Source organism: Scyliorhinus torazame, chromosome 5, assembly GCF_047496885.1.
Source record: "Scyliorhinus torazame isolate Kashiwa2021f chromosome 5, sScyTor2.1, whole genome shotgun sequence".
NCBI lineage: Eukaryota > Metazoa > Chordata > Chondrichthyes > Carcharhiniformes > Scyliorhinidae > Scyliorhinus > Scyliorhinus torazame.
In genome coordinates, this window is record NC_092711.1 from 77,045,307 (window position 1) to 77,059,544 (window position 14,238).

Here is a 14,238-nt window from a genome sequence, read left to right on the forward strand (position 1 = left end):
TATCTAAGCCATTCATTATCTTGTAAGTTTCTATTAGATCTCCCCTCAACCTCCTAAACTCCAATGAATATAATCCCAGGATCCTCAGATGTTCATCGTATGTTAGGCCTACCATTCCTGGGATCATCCGTGTGAATCTCCGCTGGACCCACTCCAGTGCCAGTATGTCCTTCCTGAGGTGTGGGGCCCAAAATTGCTCACAGTATTCTAAATGGGGCCTAACTAATGCTTTATAAAGCTTCAGAAGTACAACCCTGCTTTTATATTCCAAACCTCTTGAGATAAATGACAACATTGCATTTGCTTTCTTAATTACGGACTCAACCTGCAAGTTTACCTTTAGAGAATCCTGGACTAGGACTCCCAAGTCCCTTTGCACTTCAGCATTATGAATTTTGTCACCGTTTAGAAAATAGTTCATGCCTCTATTTTTTTTTCCAAAGCGCAAGACCTCGCACTTCCCCACGTTGAGTTTCATCAGCCATTTCTTGGACCACTCTCCTAAACTGTCTAAATCTTTCTGCAGCCTCCCCACCTCCTCCATACTACCTGCCCCTCCACCTATCTTTGTATCATCGGCAAGATTTGCCAGAATGCCCCCAGTCCCGTCATCTAGATCGTTAATATATAAAGAGAACAGCTGTGGCCCCAACACTGAACCCTGCGGGACACCACTCGTCACTGGTTGCCATCCCGAAAAATAATGTTTTATCCCAACTCTCTGCCTTCTGCCTGACAGCCAATCGTCAATCCATGTTAGTACCTTGCCTCGAATGCCATGGGCCCTTATTTTACTCAGCAGTCTCCCGTGAGGCACCTTATCAAAGGCCTTTTGGAAGTCAAGATAGTTAACATCCATTGGCTCTCCTTGGTCTAACCTATTTGTTATCTCTTCAAATAACTCTAACAGGTTTGTCAGGCACGACCTCCCCTTACTAAATCCATGCTGACTTGTCCTAATCCGACCCTGCACTTCCAAGAATTTAGAAATCTCATCCTTAACAATGGATTCTAGAATATTGCCAACAACCGAGGTTAGGCTAACTGGCCTATAACTTTCCATCTTTTTCCTTGTTCCCTTCTTGAACAGGGGGGTTACAACAGCGATTTTCCAATCCTCTGGGACTTTCCCTGACTCCAGTGACTTTTGAAAGATCATAACTAACGCCTCCACTATTTCTTCAGCTATCTCCTTTAGAACTCTAGGATATAGCCCAGCTGGGCCAGGAGATTTATCAATTTTTAGACCTCTTAGTTTCTCTAGCACTTTCTCCGTTGTGATGGCTACCATATTCAACTCTGCCCCCTGACTCTCCTGAATTGTTGGGATATTACGCATGTCTTCTACTGTGAAGACTGATGCAAAGTACTTATTTAGTTCCTCAGCTATTTCCTTGTCTCCCATCACTAGATTACCAGCGTCATTTTGGAGCGGCCCAATGTCTACTTTTGCCTCCCGTTTGTTTTTAGTGTATTTAAAGAAACTTTTACTATCATGCCTAATGTTACTGGCTAGCCTACCTTCATATTTGATCCTCTCTTTCCTTATTTCTCTCTTTGTTATCCTCTGTTTGTTTTTGTAGACTTCCCAATCTTCTGACTTCCCACTACTCTTTGCCACATTATAGGCTTTCTCTTTTGCTTTGATGCATTCCCTAACTTCCTTTGTCTGCCTTGGTTGACTAATCCCCCCTCTGATAACCTTTCTTTTCTTTGGGATGAACCTCTGTACTGTGTCCTCAATTACTCCCAGAAACTCCTGCCATTGCTGTTCTACTGTCTTTCCCACTAGGCTCTGCTCCCAGTCGATTTTCGTCAGTTCCTCCCTCATGCCCCTGTAGTTACCTTTATTTAACTGTAACACCTTTACGTCTGATTCTACCTTCTTTCTTTCAAATTGGAGATTGAATTCTACCATATTATGATCACTGCCTCCTAAGTGTTCCCTTACTTTAAGATCTTTAATCAAGTCTGACTCGTTACATAACACTAAGTCCAGAATGGCCTGTTCCCTCGTGGGCTCCATCACAAGCTGTTCCAAAAAGCCCGCCTGTAAACATTCAATGAATTCCCTTTCCTTGGGTCCACTGGCAGCTTTATTTACCCAGTCCACCTGCATATTGAAGTCCCCCATGATCACTGTGACCTTGCCTTTCTGACATGCACTTTCTATTTTGTGGTGCATTTTGTGCCCCCGGTCCTGACCGCTGTTAGGAGGCCTGTACATAACTCTCATTATGGTTGTTTTGCCTTTGTGGTTCCTCAACTCTACCCACACAGACTCCAGATCATCTGACCCTATGTCGTTTAGTGCTATTGATTTAATTTCATTCCTAATTAACAAGGCAACCCCGCCCCCTCTGCCCACCTCTCTGTCTTTTCGATAGGTTGTGAATCCCTGGATCTTTAAATGCCAGTCCTGAACCCCCTGCAACCACGTCTCTGTGATGCCTACCACATCATACCTGCCAGTCACAATCTGGGCTACAAGCTCATCTACCTTGTTCCATACACTGCGCGCATTTAAATATGGCACCTTTCATTCTCTGTTGACCGTCCCTTTTTGTTTTCTTTGTGTGGTGGACCTTGGTTTACTGAGCCTTTCCATACACTGTGTCATATTTTGTGGGCTTGGGACTATCGTAACCTCTCCTGAGTTTTGTCTTTTCGTGCTTGTTTGTATTCCTAAGCAGCTACGCTTCCCACTGATTACTTAACCTCTTGGTTCCCTGACTCCCCCCCCCCCCCTCCCCAATCTCTAGTTTAAAGTCCTATTGACCACCCTATTTACTCTTTTCGCCAGAACACTGGCCCCAGCTCGGTTCAGGTGGAGACCATCCCAACTGTATAGGTCCCCCCTGTCCCAGAACTGATGCCAGTGTCCCATGAAAAGGAACCCCTCTTTCCCACACCACTCTTTCAGCCACGTGTTAACTTCCCTTATTCTTGCCTCCCTATGCCAATTTGCACGTGGCTCGGTCAGTAATCCGGAGATTATGACCCTTGAGGACCTGTTTTTTAATTTGAGTCCTCGCTCTTTATAATCTCTAAACAGGTGCTCTTTTCTAGACTTGCCTATGTTGTTGGTACCGACATGGACCACAACAACTGGATCCTCCCACTCCCTCTCCAGTATGAAATGTTTAAAATTATTTAGTGGGATCTTGGCGTCCCCAGTAACGTCAGCATTTGATGTGAATTCCTAATTGCCCTTGAGAATGTAATGTTGAGCCCTCTTATTGAACCATTGCATCTCATCCTGAGCAAGTCCACCCACAGAGCTGATAGGAAGGGAGTTCCAGGATTTTGACCAGTGTCAGTGAAGGAACAGAAATATAGTTCCCATCGGGATGGTATGTGGCTTGGCGGGGAATTTGCAGGTCCTGCGTATACAATGCACCTGCTGCCTTTCTCCTTTTAGTAGCAGTGTTCATGGACCTGGAAGGTGTTACAGAAGTCGGCTGCAGTAGATCCTTGTATATCATTCACGCTGCTCGAATTGTACACCCGTGATTCAGGGAGTGAATGTTTCACCTGGTGAATGGGGTGTTCCTCGAGCCGACTGCTTTGTCCTGGATAGCGTCGAGATTCTCAAGTGTTGCTTGAGGGGCACACGTGAGACAAATGTGGAATATTCAGTCACACTACTGACTTCTGCCCTCTAGATGATGGATAGGGTTTGGGAAGTCAGGAGGTGAGTTACTCACCGCAGAATTTACAGCCACTGACCTGCTCATGTAGTCACATTATTTAAATGGTGCTTCCAGTTCAGTCTGTCATCAATGATAATCCCGAGGATGTTGATAGTGGGGGATTCAATCACGGTAGTGCCATTTAAAATCAAGGGGAGATGGTTAGAATCTTACTTTTTGAGATGGTCATTGTCTGACACTTGTCAGCCCAAGCCTGAATGTTGTACAAGTCTTGCTGCACATGAAGACAGACTGCTTCAGTATTAGAGGAGTCGAATATGGTGCAGAACATTGGGTCTACATCAGCAAAATCCTCACTTCTGACCTTACAGTGAATGGTGAAGTTTGGGACTAAGACATTGTACGTGACAGGGTGACACTTTCCATCAAGTTACTGATGATCGCGTGCGGACTGATCGGTCAATAATTAGCCGGATTGGATTGATAATGCCTTTTGTGGACGAGGCATGTTTGGCAACGTTACACATTATTGGGTACATGCTAGTGCTATACTTGTACTGGAGCAACTTGCCTGAGGCGCAGCCAGTTTTAGAGCACAAATCTTTAGTATGTTGCGAGAATGTTGCCAGGATAATAACATTTTCTGCGCCTGCAGACGTTTCTTGATGTTGTGTGGACTGAATCAAATTGCCTGAAGATTGACATCTCTGATGATGAAGACCACCAGAGGAGGCCGAGGTGGACCATGCTCTTGGCACGTCTGGCAGAAGGTGGCACCAAAGTTTCAGTCTTTTTTTTTACACTGACGTGTTGGTCTTCCCCATCATTGAGGAGGGGAATTTTATTGAGGTTGCTGCTCCGGCTACTTGTCCGAGTACAACTCCACTATTCAGGACTGTCTGTGGCAGAACTGCAAAGCTAGATCCTACCAATTGAAAATGGGATCACAGTGACTTTGTGATATAAACATTGACATGTACTGGTGCAGTATTAATTGAAACAGAGTGTCGCGTAATGTAAACAAAAACAGAGTCTCGTCTAACAAAAATACAGATGGTGCCCCGAAACACGTGCTTGTTAGCTGAATTGGACATTCTGAATTCTCCCTCTGTGTACCCGAACAGGCGCCCGAGTGTGGCAATAGGGGGTTTTCACAGAAACTTCATTGCAGTGTTAATGTAAGGCTACTTGTGACAATAATAAAGATTATTGACAGGAATTAAGGTTATTATTTTAAAATTAACAGAGACGGGGATCATTGCAGTAATTATTGAGTTAATGTCTGCTTCATGTAATGTGAGGCATCTCGATTTAAATTCCATCTGCTGGCCAAACTTTGCAGTTGCAGTTACTGTGAAAGTGTTACTGTCAGGTTTGATCCATGATGTTGCTGTATCAATAATTCATTTCCACAAATGTAATATCACATCGCCTTCTGTGGGAGGTTCCAAAATTTAAGGTGTAACTAATTGCAGGTGGCCCTGCCTGATTCTCCCACATTGAAATCGGCACCAGAGCAAAACGATTCAATTCCTGCTCACGCATTTTTGTTCACCTTTGTTAAATGGAGGAACGTTTACCTGTATGGATTCCATGGGAAATTTAATATTAACCTTAACAAACATGTTGTTGGGGAGAGTTTATTGGTTCATTATACCACCTGAAAGATGGTTCGGGTCGTTGTCTCCAAATCATCCAAGGAAGTTCAGATGGGATCTTAAGTTGAAAGGGAACATGTGGGCGTGCGTGTAAGACAGAGAGAATTCGTGTGTGAAAGACTGAGTGTGTGTGCGTCTATCTACATGTGTGTATTGCGTTGTGTGTGTATGTGAAAGCGAATTTGTGCATGTGTTTGTGTGAAACACATCATGTTGTGTACAACTGAATTTCACAAAGATCACAGGCATCCTTCTATTTCCAATAGATACACAGCAAATACATCCACTGGGTTTGACACAAGTGTTGCACATGAAGCTCTCAATTGTCGTTCTGGGTTGTCATTTTATCGGTTTGTGTCTATTTCAAAGCTGCTAAATCCATTGGTCCTGGTGGTTCACACCAGCTCACCGGAAGTATCGCCGTTTTTTGAGTTTGCAGCTGGTGACCCCCAATTGCAATGATCAACGTTTATGGTTAGGACCTTCAGGTCACACTTAAACGAATCCTTGAAGCAGAATATCGGGCTTCCCACTGGGATGTTTCCACTAGGGACTGTTTAGCACAGGGCTAAATCGTTGGCTTTGAAAGCAGACCAAGGCAAACCAGAAGCACGGTTCAATTCCCGTACCAGCCTCCCCGAACAGGTGCTGGAATGAGGCGACTAGGGGATTTTCACAGTAACTTCATTTGAAGCCTACTTGTGACAATGAGCGAATTTCATTCATGTGGAAATTCCTGGGGCATGTGACCATCTTCCATTCAGGGACCATACTAGAATTGTGGACACCATCTATTTTTCATTGCTTTGAAGAGACTTGGAAGCTCTTTCCTTGAGAAACCTGCCGCATTTCTGATTTTGGCCTGCTAGTAAATATCCAAAATGCATTGCGGACAGCAAAGATGACATTGGCTGAGCTATTTTTCTTGACTGCTGTACGTGTTCCTTGTTTCACAGACATACAACAAGGTTCTGAGAGTTCAGGCCTTATAAACCATCAGCTTGTTCCAAAGGGTCAGCTATATGTTATTCCATGGACATATCATAGAATCATAGAATTTACAGTGCAAAAGGAGGCCATTCGGCCCATCGAGTCGGCACCGGCCCTTGGAAAGAGCACCCCACTTAAGCCCACATATCGAACCTATCCCCGTTACCCAGTAACCCCACCTAACCTTTTTTGGACACCAAGGGCTATTTAGCAAAGACAATCCACCTAACCTGCACATCTTTGTACTGTGGGAGGAAACCGGAGCACCCGAAGGAAACCTACACAGACACGGGGAGAACATGCAGACTCCACACAGACAGTGACCCAAGCCGGGAATCGAACCAGGGACCCTGGAGCTGTGAAACCACTGTACTAACCACTGTGCTACCGTGCTACCCCAGGACTTGAATATCATCAGCCTTTGAATGTGGAAGTAATGTTAGTTCTGTCTGTGGGAAAGGATCTGAAAGATCGATGTGACTGGAAAAGCACCGAGATACACACACACTGAGAGAGAGTGTTCCAGTGAGCTGACTGTGGAAAGATCTTTAACCAGTTGCAGCTTGAAAAAACACCACACCATTCACAGTGGGTGTAAACCATACACGTGATCTGTGTGTAAACAAGACTCAAAGTGATCATCCAACCTGGAGAGACAACTGCAGCATGGATAAACCGTGGAAATGTAGGGACTGTGGGAAGGGATTCACTTATCCATCCACACTGCAAATTCATCAATGCAATCACACTGGAGAAAGACTCTTCACCTGATCTGTGTGTGGGAAGGGATTCGTTAATTCCTCTGACTTTCTGACACACCAGCGGGTTCACACGGGGGAGACACCATTTATCTGCTCCGAGTGTGGGAAGGAATATGCTCGCTCATCCCACCTGCTGATACACAAGCGTCTTCACACCTGCTCTATTTGTGGGAAAGGTTTCACAAAGTCATCCGATCTTCGAACACACAAGCAAGCTCACACTGGGGAGAGGCCATTCACCTGTTCCATCTGTGGTAAGAAGTTCACTCGGTCATCACTCCTCACTGCGCACCAACGTGTTCATACTAACAATAGACCTTTTAAATATTCTGACTGTGAGAAGAGCTTTAAAAGCAGATGTGAAATGCTGACACACCAACGTGCACACACTGGGGCGAGACCGTTCACCTGCTTCGAATGTGGGAAGGGATTCGCCCATTCATCCAACTTTCTGAGACACCAGCGAGTTCACACTGGTGAGAGTAATGAGTCAAACAAAGGTGGTATCTGCTGTCCCCATGTCAGCAACACATTCTACATCACGGCAGTCTCTCACCGTGGAAACTCGGGAGCAGAATTTGCTGACCGGCTCTTATTTAGTGTGACCATTAGCGAAAGTGCAACACCTTGTCCCACTGCCACGGTTTTCCTCATGCTTATAAGGAAGAACAAGTTACAGGCACAGGGGACACAGTCCATGAGTCTCTGTAGATGAGTTTTTGTTTGGATGATCGAATTTTCAGCATAAAGTAATTCTCTGATGAGGATGTATTGTGATTATGCCTCCGTTTTGATGACTGAAAGATTGTACAGGTTTGCAGCCTGATAGAGTGTGCTAGTGGATTCATCCATATCTTCAGGGAAGGCGAAGAACTGTAATATGAAGAAGAAGCTGCCGAATAGAGTTGGGTCCAGGACACGGTCCTCTTTTCCTCAATTATCCACTTAGAATCTGTGAGAAGTGGAATCATCAATCTGTACAATGCAGTGCATTTTGCCATGGAAGGAGTGAATGAGACAGGGAAGCTTTAGCAGACGACCAATTTTCCCCAAGTCTTATAGTGCCCGCTCTGCTGACGGTGTAAAATGTTTATTGAGATTGATGAAAGTAAGGTGAAGAGGTAGACATGTGGCAGAGGGAGCAGATCAAGTCCAGACTAAATCTTGCGACACAAACACAGCACCTTGCTTCCAGCTACTTTCGGCCTGCAAGCAGATGAAGTGTTTAAAGTGTGAAACTAGCAGAGGCCTTCCCAGAGCTGCTATGAGTGAGAGATGTCAATAGTTGCTGCAGTCTCATTTGTCCACTTTTCTTTCAGATATTGGTTATGATTTTGCATCATGAATCTCCCGTGGGATGGCGTGTATCTTCCAGCAGGGATGGCGAAGGCCATAAATGTTCAGAAACATAGCAATTATATTCGCCTATTTTCATTCATTTATGAATATAAATAATCATACTCACCAATTGCCATCGTTCCACAAGATTAGTAGAGTTTTAAATTGAGTTATACGGTGTGGGTGTCGCTGGCTAGGCCATGATTTATTGTCCATCACTAATTGCCCTTCACAAAGTGGTGGTGAGCTATCTGTTTGAACCGGTGCAGTCACTCTGGTGTCGGTACACCGACGTTGCTGTTCGGGAGGGAGTTCAAGGCTTTTGAACCAGCGACAGCGAAGATTCGGCGATATATTTCCAAGTCAGGATAGTGAGTGATTTGGAGCGGAATTTCCAGGTGGTGATCGTCCCATCTTTCATCTGCCTCTTCCTTTTAGAAGGTTATGGTGCTGGGTATAGAAGGTGTTTCAAAGGAGACTTGCTGCGTTCCTGCAGCGCATCCTGTGGATGGTATATTATTGTCATTGTTCGTCGGTGGTGGATGCAATGAGTGTTTGCACGTAGGGTGACAATCAAGTGGACTGCTTTGGACTGCATGCTGTCGAGCTTCTTGAATATTGCTGGAGCTGCATCCAGCCAGGCAACGGGAGAGTATTCAATTAAACTCCTGATTTGTGCCTTGTAGACGGTGAACAGGATTTGGGAGTCAGGAGGTGAGTTACTCCCCGCAGGTTTCCCAGACCCTACCCGATCGTGTAGACTCAGCATGTATATGGCCAGTCCAGTCCAGTTCCTGGTTAATGGTAACCCCAGGATATTCATAATATCCTGTGTTCACACAGGAAAAAGACAATGTTGTCGAGGAGAATACTGAGATTCAGTGTACTAGACTAGAAGGGCTTGAGGTTCATAAGGGGGAGGTGTTAGCAATTCTGGAAGGTGTGAAAATCGATATGTCCCCTGGGCCGGATGGGATTTATCCTAGGATTCTCTGGGAAGCTACGGAGGAGATTGCTGAACCTTTGGCTTTGATCTTTAAGTCATCTTTGTCTACAGGAATAGTGCCAGAAGACTGGAGGATAGCAAATGTTGTCCCCTTGTTCAAGAAGGGGAGTAGAGACAACCAGAGTAACTATAGACAAGTGAGCCTTACTTCTGTTGTGGGCAAAATCTTGGAAATGGTTACAAGAGATAGGATGTATAATCATCTGGAAAGTAATAATTTGATTAGAGATAGTCAACACGGTTTTGTAAAGGGTAGGTCGTGCCTCACAAACCTTATTGAGTTCTTTGAGAAGGTGACCAAACAGGTGGATGAGGGTAAAGCAGTTGATGTGGTGTATATGGATTTCAGTAAAGCGTTGGATAAGGTTTCCCACGGTAAGCTACTACAGAAAATACGGAGGCATGGGATTCAGGGTGATTTAACAGTTTGGATCAGAAATTGGCTAGCTGGAAGAAGACAAAGGTTGGTGATTGATGGGAAATGTTCATACTGGATTCCAGTTACTAGTGGTGTACCACAAGGATCTGTTTTGGGGCCACTGCTGTTTGTCATTTTTATAGATGACCTGAAGGAGGGCGTAGAAGGATGAGTGAGTAAATTTGCAGATGACACTAAAGTCGGTGGAGTTGTGGACAGTGCGGAAGGATGTCACAAGTTACAGAGGGACATAGATAAACTGCAGCGCTGGGCTGAGAGGTGGAAAATGGAGTTTAATGCAGAAAAGTGTAAGGTGATTCATTTTGGAAGGAATAACAGGAAGACAGAGTACTGGGCTAATGGTAAGATTCTTGGCAGTGTGGATGAGCAGAGAGATCTCGGTGTCCATGTACATATATCCCTGAAAGTTGCCACCCAGGTTGAGAGGGTTGTGAAGAAGGTGTATGGTGTGTTAGCTTTTATTGGTCGAGGGATTGAGTTTCGGAGCCATGAGGTCATGTTGCAGCAGTACAAAACTCTGGTGCGGCCGCATTTGGAGCATTGCGTGTAATTCTGGTCACCGCATTATAGGAAGGATGTGGAAGCATTGGAAAGGATGCAGAGGAGATTTACCAGCATGTTGCCTGGTATGGAGGGAAGATCTTATGAGGAAAGGCTGAGGGACTTGAGGCTGTTTTCGTTAGAGAGAAGAATGTTAAGAGGTGACTTAATTGAGGCATACAAGATGATCAGAGGATTGGATAGGGTGGACTGTGAGAGCCTTTTTCCTCGGATGGTGATCTCTAGCACGAGGGGACATAGCTCTAAATTGAGGGGAGATAGATATAAGACAGATGTCAGAGGTAGGTTCTTTACTCAGAGAGTAGTAAGGGCGTGGAATGCCCTGCCTTCAACAGTAGTGGGCTCGCCAATACTATGGGCATTCAAACGGTCATTGGATAGACATATGGACGATAAGGGAATAGTGTAGATGGGCTTTAGAGTGGTTTCACAGGTCGGCGCAACATCATGAGCTGAAGGACCTGTACTGCGCTGGAATGTTCTATGTTCTATAATGGAGGATTCAGCGATGGCAATATCAGTGAATGTCAAGGAGAAATGGTTAGATTCTATTTTAGTGGAGATGGACATTGTTTAGCAATGAAGGAAATGTGACATCTCTCACTGGTCTCACCTACATGTGGTTCCAGTCGGACATAACAAGTCTGACTCTTCAGTTCCTTCTGAGCTGCCCCAGCAAACCACTCAGTTCAAGAGCAATTAGGAACAGGGATCACATGGTGGTCTTGTCAGTGAGTCCCATATTCCATGGAAGAATATGGGAAAAACGACAAGAATATACATGTTGATCTGTTATAAGTGGACCCCTGGCTGATGGTCTGATTGTATTTCCATCCGTCATCACAATGTTACAAGGTGTGGGAAAGATCCTCCAGCGGTATATTGCTGCTGAGGGAGGTTAGCAAAGCTGGATAACTCTCCTTTCTTGACAGATGGGAATAGTTCACATAGGTCCACAATTTAAAACATAAAATGATGTCCAGTACTGTTGCTGGGTAGATTTGTTTATAAATAGTCCTCATTGACAATGTTAAGAGTTTGAAGTTGGCTTGCAGCCAAGCGGTCAGTACTGAGAAAACAGATCTCTGAAAAAAAATCCAGATGCTTCCTGTAAACAACATTGAACATTCGAGCCTCCCTGACTGCAGGCGGCTGGATTGCTGCCAAATACTGTGTGGGGCAGATTAGCCTGAATATGAATGGACAAAATGGGATTCATCCATTCAAACAATAAATGTTTAAACCGCACATATAGTATACATTTTAAATGGTGCTCCATGTAAATAAGTATATTCAGTGAATGTTCTGTTCACTCTGAGATTCAATATGATCGGAAAATAGTGAACTGACTAAATGCTATTTGATTTATATTAGTTCCGAGTAAAGGTCACTCTAGATATTAAAGCCTGTGTGTTAAGACCCTAATGAAGTGAGAGTGAGTGGTGTTGATGGACCCAATCCACAACCCGATAAGATGAGTAGAATTGCAAAAACATAAATTAAAATGAATTAAAAGTAATAGAACTGCATTAAACTCGCGGGGATTCCAGGAATATTCTCCGAGTTGTTGACCTCATTTAAACTTCTACCTGATCAGCACCGTATTCTGTACAGTTTACGTTTTGCTGTTTCCATTATTTTACAGTCCCTCTCAGTGCTGCCAATGAGTGGGGAATTGACCAGTTCATGACCAGCTTCAGTGGAAGTTAAAACATTTATTCCTGTGGTATTGTGTAATATGCCGCAAAGTCCTGATATCCTGTGTTCCCAACACCAGTGAATGTTAGGCAGCCGGTGGTCAGTAAAATTAGCTGCAATGATTTGGATGCTGAAGGATAATTTTGCTGATCGCCGCGTCCGTTCTGATTCATTAACTTCTCTGTCAAAACCTGATGTGAATTTTCTGTTTCTCTGTCAACTCACTGCTCAATTATCAGGCAAGCGGCTTCTTTAACCGCTAATGTTCACGGGACTGTCTGAGGCTCAGGGGCAGTTCGAGAAATACCAGGAGAAACAGTTTCTTCCTGTCCTCAGACCTACATTGTTTGATGAGAGCCTTGCACCATTTAAATAGAATCACTTTGTCCACTCCACGTATTTAGTTACAGAAATCGAGAACAATTCGGCTGATTAATTATAAGTTATTATTGCAATAGGATAAAGACCCGGAGTTGTTGCAAATCAGACAGACAGACGTATTATTCACCGTTAATATAATTTAACCTGTTTATGTTCATCCCCTTACGTTGAAGAGTAGAAATAAAGGGACTGAATTTATAATGGAATTAACTTTTATTAACAGATGCGAAAATATAATTTAGATTAGGATGAGGAGAGACATTACAATGAATCAATTCAGACAAACAAATATCCCGTTATAGATTAATATCTCCTTTTAATAATAACCTATAGTAAATCTCCGGGTCCATTCCGTTGGGGGTGTGGAAGGTGGGACGTGGATCCAGTCGCCGCCTCCACCAGGGAATCAACAGGCGGCGCCTGGAAACCCGCCCCCTTCTGCCGGGTATTTAAATGCCGCTCACTGGGACCCGAATCCAACAGTCCGGGAGCTGGTTTGCTCACTGAGTTCCTGACACAACCATTTCCCCCAAATGACCAGAAGGATGAGGTGGGCCATTTCTCTCAGTTTGTTGCTGACTTTCTTATCCCGTGAGTAGTTTTTATTGTCCAAGTCTCTCACTGTTACTGTCTCAGTGTTCGTCTCTCTCTGGAATGTTCCAGAATCACCAATCATTTCACCAGCATTAATCCTCGGGCTTTTTGATATATTTTTACAGATGTCCAGTCGGATGTTGTGTTGACTCAGCCAGAGGCAGAGACCGGGCGTCCCGGAGGCTCCCTGAGACTGACCTGTAAAACCAGCGGGTTCAGTCTTGGCAGCGTCTGGATGGGTTGGATCCGCCAGGTTCCCGGACAGGGGCTGGAGTGGCTCGTTCTCTACTATGATTCATCCAACACCATACACTACGCGCCAGGGATTCAGGGCCGATTTACTCCTTCCAAAGACACGTCAAACAACATCTTCTCTTTGGCCATGTCGACCCTGAAGACCGAAGACACCGCCATCTATTACTGTGCAAGGTGGGCACAGCGAGAGGAACCAGGGCTGGACCCGCACAAAAACAGCTCGAGAGGGAATTCATCAATTTTCATCACAATTGGAAGGTCAGTACTTGTTTTAAATGTAGTATTAATATCAGTGATCAGAACGAGACCAGGAGCGCTGTTGGTAAAATTAACACAGATAACATTTAACCGTAAAACCTAACAAACCTACCGATGTAATAATGAGCTTCTGACTGTGTGTATATTTAATGTTTGCATTCTCAGCAATTGCAGTCCTGGACATGAAACTTGTTGTATTATGTCTGATACTTTGAGGAAATGTTCCACATTGTATTTTGCAAACTGTTGCATAAATTCTAAACTAGATTAGAAGTAACCGTGTATTTGAAGTGAATACGAAGCGGCAGGACTGAATAAAGAGTGAGTGCAGTTTTTGTGCGGGTGCCTGTCACTGTGACTACAGCAGTGGGGGCACAGTGCTGTGCACAGCGACCTTCTTGTACAAAAACCTCAGTGAAAGAGTTTGTTCAAATTTGTGATCCGGACCGCAGCAGGATCGCAGCAGTCAATGTAAATGAGGCTTAAATAAAACAAAGGGATGGAAGTAATATTAGTTTGTAAAAACTTATAAAAGCTCCCAATGTATCACTGTTGACTGACAAGTTGGATCTGCGCAGAAGGTTTTAAGCTATTCTGATCCTCTTTATAAATGTAACCAGGACAAGGTGAAATAACTCACCGAAAT

At 44.3% G+C, this 14,238-nt stretch overlaps 1 long non-coding RNA gene across 1 annotated transcript; it reads left to right on the top strand.

The window, feature by feature from the left end:
* Positions 1-12,963: 12,963 nt before the first annotated feature.
* On the top strand, positions 12,964-13,313 carry LOC140422644 (uncharacterized). Its single transcript, XR_011947532.1, has 2 exons — positions 12,964-13,076; positions 13,205-13,313. It is a non-coding gene; the product is annotated as an uncharacterized lncRNA (long non-coding RNA).
* Positions 13,314-14,238: the final 925 nt, after the last annotated feature.